Source organism: Dendrobates tinctorius, unplaced genomic scaffold, assembly GCF_039654945.1.
Source record: "Dendrobates tinctorius isolate UK_male_01 unplaced genomic scaffold, ASM3965494v1 ptg000028l, whole genome shotgun sequence".
NCBI lineage: Eukaryota > Metazoa > Chordata > Amphibia > Anura > Dendrobatidae > Dendrobates > Dendrobates tinctorius.
The window spans coordinates 22,900,033-22,910,996 of record NW_027361696.1 but is presented as its reverse complement, the minus strand read 5'-3'; the positions used below and the strand labels follow the sequence as shown (position 1 = coordinate 22,910,996).

Below are 10,964 nucleotides of genomic sequence, written 5' to 3'. Positions count from 1 at the left end.
TGGAAGTCTTCAAACAGAGGCTGGACAGACATCTGACTGGGATGATTTAGCGAATCCTGCTTTGAGAAGGGGGTTGGACCAGATGGCCCAGGAGGTCCCTTCCAACTCTACGATTCTATGATTCTATGATTCTACTCGGTGTACTCGGCGAGCACCGAGCATTTCTGGGATTACTCGGCGGGAACTCAATTCTCCATCCAGCATTTTTGGCGGACTTTAGAGACCCAATCACACTGCAGGGATTGTCTGCCAGTCTATGAAATGCCACAGCCATCTTTGTTGTGGTCGTGCAGTGATTGGCTGGCCGCACAGCATCATCAGGGATATAAGAGATCGGATGACGCCCTGCTCGGCGCATTCAGCACCGGATTGATTGAGTGTAGGGAGAGCGGCTGCCTTGATAGGGTCAGAATTGGGGATTTATTAGTCATTCTAAGGACTAATTCCGGGTATATAGATTCCAGTGTTTGGCAGGCAGGGTAGTGTACATCACTGTATACACATCAGTGCAAGGCCTGCAGGCACTGTTTGTGTATATATAGAGCATTGCATACGTCAAGAGGGTCCATTCCCTTCCTGTGTTCTGGTGCTGCTGCTGCTACAGTACCTGTGGGATATATTAGCCATATATAGCTAGCCCCAGGTGTATTTGGAATACAGGCCACACATTTTTTGGTGTGATATCTCCGTGCAGCTCATAACTCTGCGTGCTCAAAGTTTGACCAGTTTCTTTTTTCTCTTTTTGGCCTGGCTCTCAGTTTTGGTTAAATACAGCAGTATTTAGGCAAAAAAAATACAGGCCATACATTTGTTGTAGTGGTTTCTCCGTGGTTGCTCATATCTGTGTGTACTCAAAGTTTTGCCAGTTTACGGCGGTTTTCTTTTTTTGGCCTGGCTGTCACTGTTGTTATATCCAGCAGTCTTTTGTATCCAAAAAATATAAAAAAATGTTATCTCAGGCTGAGGTCTGGTTTTTCTGTGGTGTAAAAATCCTTGGGTCACAGGCATACGTTGCATAGTTCTGTCTGCTAGCCTTATTCTACTCATTATTCTGGGTTTTCAAAAAATAACACAAACCCCCCCAAAAAAATTAATACAGTCTGTTATCTCAGGCTGAGGCCTGGTATACTTGTGGTGGAAAAATCTTCGCTTTGCAGGCATACTTCTCACATCTAATTTTTCTCCAAATAAATCCATTTGTATTCAGCTTTTCAAATATTTCAGTAGTCCATTTAGAATGGGCAAGGCAAGGGGCAAGGGACAGGGAAGTGGACGTGATGCTGATGGGGCATGCAGAGGACAAGGCCGTGGCCAAGCTGAAAGCGGGCCCTTTAAGCAGATTAATGCTGATGCCACTGTAAAAATAGGCTTTGTGACTTTAAGGCTAAGTGCACATGTAGCAGAAATTTTCTGCTGGAAAACAGGACTCCCTTCCCAGAAACCGCACGTTTTTTTCTGCGCGTTTTTACCACGAATTTTGCGCGTTTTTTTCGTGCGGTTTCTAGACACATGGAAAAAGCCAGAAACGTGGAAAAAAACGCAAAATTAATGAGCATCCTGCATTTTTTACCGCGTTTTTTTCTGCGCGTTTTTACCACGATTTTTGTGCGTTTTTTTCGTGCGGTTTCTAGACACATGGAAAAAGCCAGAAACGTGGAAAAAAACGCAAAATTAATGAGCATCCTGCATTTTTTACCGCAATGCGTTTTTTTCGTGATAAAAAACGCATCAATGTGCACAAAAAGTGCAAAATGCATAGAAATGAATGGGAAGCTTCTTTTTCGCATTTTTCCCGCTGATTTTTTGGCAAATCCATGGGAAAAACCACGAAAAAAACGCTGTGTGTGAACACAGCCTAAGAGTCCCTCCTTCATAAATGAATCAAGATATGTCTGTTTATGTGTCACACACCACATGGCCAGCTAGGGTTGGTAAATATTACAATAGCATTTCCCAGTGAATGCATTTGTTTTGGTTGAAAGCAATGTTAAAGTTGGAAAACGCTTCAAAAATGTGGCATCTGAACATAGCCCAAGTGGGGGAGGAACATTTTGGTCTGGGGTTATTTATTGTGCCTTATATACAAGTCAGTAACCTGGAAAGGATGTACCTTAATAACTTATTTCCCAGCAAAATCCATTTTGGTTTCATTTTGGTATGTTTTTTGGTGCACCGGTAAAAATGGCATGAAACTCTGAAAACATTGTTTAAAGCTGTGAACTAGGGGTCAGGAAGGCTTCCATGGGCAATCCCCATAATGTCCCTGTGTCATTTCAGCAGTGTTTCTATAATTTTCAGACATTTTTAGAAGAACCCCCGAAGGATTGCGGTAAAAATGCTCATTTCTCCCATAGACTTACATTGGGCTTGTTGTTCTGTCCGAGTACCTGAGTATTCCAATTTGCTCGACCCGAGCAACGAGCACCCGAGCATTTTAGTGCTCGCTCATCACTACTCATGATATATATATAAGAGGCTATGTGGGGCACATATTGTATATAAGAGGCTATATGGGGCACATGCTGTATATAAGAGGCTGTATGGGGCTCATACTGTATATAAGAAGCTATGTGGAGCACATGCTGTATATAAGAGGCTGTGTGGAGCACATGCTGTATATAAGAGGCTATGTGGAGCATATGCTGTATATAAGAGGCTATTTGGACTTCATACTGTATATAAGAGGCTATGTGGAGCACATGCTGTATATAAGAGGCTATGTGGAGCTCATACTGTATATAAGAGGCTATGTGGGGCTCATACTGTATATAAGGCTATGTGGAGCACATGCTGTATATAAGAGGCTATGTGGAGCATATGCTGTATATAAGAGGCTATTTGGACTTCATACTGTATATAAGAGGCTATGTGGAGCACATGCTGTATATAAGAGGCTATGTGGAGCTCATGCTGTATATAAGAGGCTATGTGGAGCTCATGCTGTATATAAGAGGCTATGTGGATCTCATGCTGTATATGAGAGGCTATGTGGAGCTCATGCTGTATATAAGAGGCTATGTGGAGCATATGCTGTATATAAGAGGCTATTTGGACTTCATACTGTATATAAGAGGCTATGTGGAGCACATGCTGTATATAAGAGGCTATGTGGAGCTCATGCTGTATATAAGAGGCTATGTGGAGCTCATGCTGTATATAAGAGGCTATGTGGATCTCATGCTGTATATAAGAGGCTATGTGGAGCTCATGCTGTATATAAGAGGCTATGTGGAGCATATGCTGTATATAAGAGGCTATGTGGAGCTCATGCTGTAAGTAGTGGGCTGCGTGGTGCACATATTATGTATAGGGGACTACATGGGGAACATGCTGTATTTCAGAGGTTACATAGGGCTCATACTGTACATCAGAGCCAACCTGGGACACATCCTGTATATAAGAGTAAATGTGGGGCTCATACTGTAAATATGATTTTATGTTTTTTATTTTTAGATTCCTTCTCTCACAGGTGTAGTGTTCCTTGTGATAAAAATTACAGACCTCTCCATTCTTTGTAGGTGGGAAAACTGACAAAATTGGCAGTTTATCAAATAATTACTTTCCCACTGTAGGAGCCTATGTGGGGGCTCTTACAGAATAATGGGGGGCTGTGTGCGGGCTCATATGGTATATAGGGGGCTGTGTGGGGGATCATGCGGTACATAGTGGGATGTCAGCATGCTTAATTCTGTAAATATTAAACAGTATAATTAATATTAATATAAAATACTTATAATTAATATTCTAATAATAATATTGGTTCCTCTAGAAAATTCATTACCCTCTTCTGGCCAAAGAGGTTCCCAAATGGTAAGCAGCCCATACCCATGTTACTCTAATCCACCCCTGAACCCATGTTATTTCATGTTTAGATCCTTGTACTACATGTATAGCGCAGTCCATAACTGCATCGCCTCCTAGTGGTGGAAGTAATTGCTGCACACAACACAGCTGAGCTGGATGATTTATTATTGTATAAGCAGATTATAATATTTACTGCATCAGTCACCGTACATTATAATAATTCATTACTGTTATTATTATCCTGGAAATGATAATCTCACTTCCAGGTCTAATCAGATAGGTTGTATTAATCAATTTCACCTAAATAGTCATTATTGCAGATTTATAAAGAAAGAAAAGATGATTTATTATAAGATTTTTTTTTTAAAGTAAATTTCTGTAAGTGAAAATAGAAGATCCTCGAATTTCTGTGCGCGCTGTATATTTCAGGTGACAACTTTCCTCCAATATCTTGGTCTCTTCCAGGAATTACAATAGCTCAGAATATTAGATGTAATTTATCGGCACAGAACCTGCGGGACAGAGAAGGGGATCAATGGTACAAAACATCTCTACAAAGGTCAGAAAGAAATGAGATAGATAGATGGATAATAGATAACAGATAGATAATATATAGATATATAATAGACAGATACAGTGGGTGTGGAAAGTATTTTTCACTCTTTGTTTCATTGCAGCCATTTAGTAAATTCTAAAAAGTTCATTCTTTTCTCATTAATCTACACTCTGCACCCCATCTTGACTGAAAAAAAAAAACAGAAATGTAGAAATTTTTGCAAATTTATTAAAAAATAAAAACTGAAATGTCACATGGTCGTAAGTATTCAGACCCTTTGCTCAGACACTCATATTTAAGTCACATGCTCTCCATTTCCTTGTGATCCTCCTTGAGATGGTTTGACTCCTTCATTGGAGTCCAGCTGTGTTTAATTAAACTGATAGGTCTTGATTTGTAAAGGCACCACACACCTGTCGACATAGGACCTCACAGCTCACAATGCATGTCAGACCAAATGAGAATCATGAGGTCAAAGGAACTGGCCAAGGAGCTCAGAGACAGAATTGTGGCAAGGCACAGATCTGCCCAAGGTTACAAAAGAACTTTTGCAGTACTAAAGGTTCGTAAGAGCATAGTGACCTCCATAATCCTTAAATGGAAGAAGTTTGGGACCACCAGAAGTCTTCCTAGACCTGGCCGTCCAGCCAATCTGAGCAATCATGGGAGAAGTGTCTGTAACATCCGTCTGCAAGTCTGGGCAGCGAAAAGACAGCACCCCGAGTAACCCCGATACCCTTTACCCCTATACAGGGATCTGGATTTACAGCAGAGCCCAGGAGGCGCTGTCGGAATAGGAGCAGTGCGCCAGAGCAGGACGGTTGCCAATAAAAAAGCGGGAAGGGAGCCAAAAACGTAGTCAGAAACCAGGCGAGCGGTAGAGGTGCAAAAACGGCAGGCGGCAGCAGATTCGAATATCCAGGAGGCTGTGTGGAGCACATGCTGTATATAAGAGGCTATGTGGAGCATATGCTGTATATAAGAGGCTATTTGGACTTCATACTGTATATAAGAGGCTATGTGGAGCACATGCTGTATATAAGAGGCTATGTGGAGCTCATACTGTATATAAGAGGCTATGTGGGGCTCATACTGTATATAAGGCTATGTGGAGCACATGCTGTATATAAGAGGCTATGTGGAGCATATGCTGTATATAAGAGGCGAGTAAGGCAAAGGTACGAAAACGGCAGGCAATAGAATAGTCAGAATCCAGGCTGAGGTCAGAGTTAATTATAGAATCACAAAGTAGCACGCAGGGGAACCAAGAATATATCCGGCGGCTTGCAAGCCCAGTCCCAAAGTATTTGAGGGATCAGGTCATCTCTCACAGGCTCCCGGCCTGCTGATGTCATCAGGACCACCCCCAGCACCAGACCCGATGATGATGCACCAACCCCTTCGTGACTGACACTGGAGCGGAGTCTGCGTCCACTAGACGTCTGCGCAGAAGCCCTTTCACTGTTGCCACCATCACGCGGGCGTGAACCACGGCGCCTCCCAGTGACTGAGGCAGGAACAGCAGGCCCCAAGTTTGATGGTGATGTGTCAGTCCTTCGCCTCCTGGTGGCCGAGGCCTGGACAGCATGCCCCGAGCCCGAGGGCGGCGTGACAGTGCGTTGCCTCCTAGTGGCTGAAGGCGGAACAATAGGCCTCGCGTCTGACGGTGACGTGACAGTACCCCCCTCTCCAGGAGGGGCCTCCGGACCCTCAAAACCCGGTTTGTCAGGGTGAAGGATATGAAATCTCCTAATTAATGCCTTGGCATGGATGTTCCCTGCAGGGACCCAGGACCTTTCCTCCGGTCCGTAGCCCTTCCAGTGTACAAGATACTGTACTGAGCCCCTGACAAGGCGGGAGTCAAGGATACCCTGGACTTCATACTCCAAGGTACCCCCGACCAAAGCAGGAGGAGGAGGGGACTGGACAGGGTGAACTGGGGAGCGATATAGCTTTAGGAGAGACTTGTGGAACACGTTAGGCAATTTGAATGACTGCGGAAGTTTTAAACGGAAGGCTACTAGATTAACCACCTCTCTGATTTCGTATGGGCCGATAAACCTGGGACCCAGTTTGGCAGACGGTACCTTAAGCTTGATGTTTTTAGTAGAGAGCCAAACCTTGTCTCCAACTCCCAGGTGCGGCCCCTTAGATCGTCGTCTGTTTGCAGCCGAAGCCTGTTTAACCTGAGCTCCTTTCAAATTCAAATTTACCTCAGACCAAATTGTTTTCAGGCGATGTATATTTTTCTCTACCCCAGGGAGCTCCGACATCCTGGCGGAGAATGACCCAAAGTGCGGATGCAGTCCATGGTTACAGAAAAAGGGGGTAGTCTTAATGGAGTCCTGGTATTGATTATTTAGCGCAAACTCAGCTAATGGCAGATGTTCCACCCAATCGGACTGATGTCCTGACACATAACAGTGGAGGTATTGCTCCAGAGCCTGGTTAGTACGTTGGGTTTGACCATTGGTTTCGGGGTGGTAGGCCGAGGAGAAGGACAACTCAACACCAATGCGTTTACAGAACGCCCTCCAGAATTTTGAGATGAACTGGGTACCCCTGTTGGACACAATATTTGCTGGAACACCGTGAAGACGTACAATATGCACAACGAACAATTTACTCAAAGTTTCGGAGTTAGGTAACCCAGACAGGGGAATAAAATGACACTGTTTGCTGAACCTGTCTACTACCACCCAGATACACGTTTTTCCATCTGAGGGCGGCAGGTCTGTAATGAAGTCCATGGAGGTGTAGGTCCATGGAGTCTCAGGGGTGGACAAGGACTGAAACCAGCCAGCAGGGCGATTATGGGGGGACTTGGCACGGGCACAGACCTCACACGCTGAAACATAGTCCTTACAGTCCTTGACCACCATCGGCCACCAAAACTTCCTAGTTACCAGCCTGGTGGTATTATTGAGACCAGGATGGCCTGCCAGAACAGAGTCATGTGATTCTTTAGGAACTTGTAGACAAAAGGTAGCTGGAACGAACAATTTTTTGGGGGGTGTAGTGTCAGGTGCTTGTTCTGGAGACCTACGGATCTCCTCCAGAAGGTTCAAGGACACTGCCGACACGACGATCCCATTGGCTAATATCGGGACTGGTTCACAGTCCTCGGTTTGTGTGGGACAAAAACTGCGAGAGAGGGCGTTGGCCCTCACATTTTTAGTACCAGGGCGAAAGGTGATTAAAAAAAATCAAACCTAGAGAAGAACAAAGCCCACCTGGCCTGCCTGGAATTTAGTCTTTTCGCTGACTCCAGGTAGGTCAGGTTCTTGTGGTCTGTAATGACAGTGACCTTGTGTTTGGCGCCTTCGAGGAAATGGCGCCATTCCTCGAAGGCTCATTTAATTGCCAATAATTCCCGATTGCCGATATCATAGTTTTTCTCCGTGGCAGAGAATTTGCGGGAAAAAAAAGCACACGGGCGAAGCTGAGTGAGGGATGCAGTGCCTGGCTCCCACTCCGACTTCGGAGGCATCCACTTCTACAATAAATGGGCGGTTTAAGTCAGGTTGAACCAAAACCGGGTTGGCCACAAAGCACTCCTTTAGTGTAGAAAATGCCTGAATTGCCTCAGGATTCCAATTGGCCATGTCCGCCCCTTTCCGGGTCAGATCCGTGAGTGGCTTGGCAATCTCTGAGAAACCCCTGATAAACTTGCGGTTATAATTAGCAAACCCCAAAAATCGTTGCAGCGCTTTCAGCGATTTGGGTTGCACCCAAGCCTTAATAGGTTGGATCTTGGCAGGATCCATGCGGAACCCTCTGCCTGAGACCATGTACCCTAAAAACTGTACCTCCTCAGCAAAAAAAACACATTTCTCCAGTTTAGCAAACAAAGAGTTTTCTCGCAGTCTCTGCAGTACCGAACGGACGTGTCGAGCGTGTGTCACAGGGTCAGCAGAGCAAATCAAAATGTCATCCAAATACACGACGACATACACCCCACAAATGTCTCTGAAAATGTCATTGACAAAGTGTTGAAACACTGCAGGTGCGTTACTGAGTCCGAACGGCATTACAAGGTACTCAAAATGGCCAAGAGGTGTATTAAAGGCTGTTTTCCACTCATCCCCATCTCTTATGGAGACTAGATTGTATGCCCCCCGGAGGTAAAGTTTCGAAAACCAACGGGCTCCCGTTAGCTGATTAAAAAGATCAGGGATGAGTGGAAGCGGATACTGGTTCTTTATAGTTATTGCATTTAATTCCCGGTAGTCAATGCAGGGTCTGAGACCACCATCTTTCTTCTCTACAAAGAAGAACCCAGCCCCGACTGGTGAAATATATGGCCTAATAAACCCTTTTTGTAGGCTGTCTGGTATATAGTCATTCATGGCCTGACGCTCTGGACCAGAGAGATTAAATATTCTCCCTTTTGGAAGACGGGCATCCGGAATCAGATCTATAAGGCAATCATACTCTCTGTGGGGGGGTAACTTCACAGACTCTATAACAGAAAAGACATCTTCATAGCCCCTGAGAGCAAATGGTATGAAGGGGGTTTTAAGCTTAACTTGATTTACTGCTACTGATATGCAATTATCCTGACATTGCGAACTCCAGTGCACCACATCTGCCAGGTGCCAGTCAATGACAGGATTGTGCTGGCATAACCAAGGCATTCCCAAAACCACTGCAGAAGATAAATTATCCATCACAAAAAAAGACATAAGCTCGATATGTAATGCTCCTACGGACATTGCAATCTTGGTAGTAACAAATTTAACCCCCTCCTGAATAATGGACATGCCATTAATAGCCGTGGTTTTAATTGGGATATTAAGTTTTAGTAATGGAACACCAAGATTTTTAGCAGTCAGAGTCCATAAAATTCCGTTCAGACCCACTATCCACATAGGCTATTAAACATAGAGATTTCTGACCAAAATACAGAGAAATAGGTAATAAAACTTTAGCCAAATCTGTGGGCAGTACCTGAGCCTCTGGGCAACCATAGCAGGAGCTGCCCAGAGGCCGATGTTCCCGGGGCATGGATCTCTGACGTTCAGCTTTGTGCTTGGAGTCTCCTGACTGCAGCATGCTTGAGCAGGAAGGTGAGAATGATCTTCCAGGCTGTGCACTGAAGCTAGTAACAGGTGTTTTAGGCCAGTAATCAGCTCAGGCAGGAGAATTGGAAAAAAAAAAAGTTCAAGGAAACTGCTTTTATATATGTTGGGTATATATACATGAAGCAGTTTTATTTGAGCCGGATATAATGTAACGTCCATCTGCAAGTCTGGGCAGCGAAAAGACAGCGCCCCGAGTAACCCCGATACCCTTTACCCCTATACAGGGATCTGGATTTACAGCAGAGCCCAGGAGGCGCTGTCGGAATAGGAGCAGTGCGCCAGAGTAGGACAGTTGCCAATAGAAAAGCAGGAAGGGAGCCAAAAACGTAGTCAGAAACCAGGCGAGCGGTAGAGGTGCAAAAACGGCAGGCGGTAGCAGAGTCGAATATCCAGGCCAAGGTCACAAGCCGGGAGAATAGCAGAGGTACAGAATCAGCAGGCAGAAGAGAGGTCAGAGAATCCAAGCCAAGGTCAGCGTCAGTAGTCGGGAGTAAGGCAAAGGTACGAAAACGGCAGGCAATAGAATAGTCAGAATCCAGGCTGAGGTCAGAGTTAATTATAGAATCACAAAGTAGCACGCAGGGGAACCAAGAATATATTCGGCGGCTTGCAAGCCCAGTCCCAAAGTATTTGAGGGATCAGGTCATCTCTCACAGGCTCCCGGCCTGCTGATGTCATCAGGACCGCCTCCAGGACCAGACCCGATGATGATGCACCAACCCCTTCATGACTGACATTGGAGCGGAGTCTGCGTCCACTAGACGTCTGCGCAGAAGCCCTTTCACTGTTGCCGCCGTCACTCGGGCGTGAACCACGGCGCCTCCCAGTGACCGAGACAGGAACAGCAGGCCCCGAGTTCGACGGCGATGTGTCAGTCCGGCGCCTCCTGGTGGCCGAGGCCTGTACAGCAGGCCTCGCGTCTGACGGTGACATGACAGAGTCTTGGTGAGAGAGCTAAAGAAGAACCCCAAGATCACTGTGGCTGAGTTCCACAGATGCAGTAGGGAGATGGAAGAAAGTTCCAAAAAGTCAACTATCACTGCAGCCCTCCACCAGTAAGGCCTTTATGGCAGAGTGGCCCGATGGAAGCCTCTCCTCAGTGCAAGACATATGAAAGCCCGCATAGAGTTTGATAAAAAACACATGAAATACTCCCAGACTATGAGAAATATGATTCTCTGGTCTGATTAAATGAAGATAGAACGTTTTGGTGATAATTCTACGTGGTATGTGTGGAGAAAACCAGTCTCTGCTCATCACCTGCTCATTACAATCCCAACAGTGAAACATGGTGGTGGCAGAATTGTAAGGGGAAGGAACTAACTAGGCATGTCTACTCCGTGAAGTGTCCGGAACCATCGGGGATGTCACCTATATTGCGGGGTAGAAAGCTTGAGACTCCAGACCGTACTCTGTGTTTGAGAAAAGGGGCATGGCTAAGCGGACAGAGCTGCAGTGCGGGAGTGACCAGACAGTTTGGGCAGGAACTTTGGGCGCACGGGACGCCTGTGAGGTAAAAT

General features: G+C 45.5%; 1 protein-coding gene across 2 annotated transcripts in view; it reads right to left on the bottom strand.

Moving 5' to 3' along the window:
* Positions 1–3,975: 3,975 nt before the first annotated feature.
* The window catches only part of LOC141084869 (IgGFc-binding protein-like), an 83,330-nt gene continuing 76,341 nt past the window's right edge, over positions 3,976–10,964 (bottom strand). For both annotated transcript variants that reach the window (XM_073569829.1, XM_073569830.1), the window contains exon 5: positions 3,976–4,316. The gene's annotated coding sequence lies outside the window, so the exon portion shown is untranslated. The remainder of the gene's footprint in view (positions 4,317–10,964) is intronic.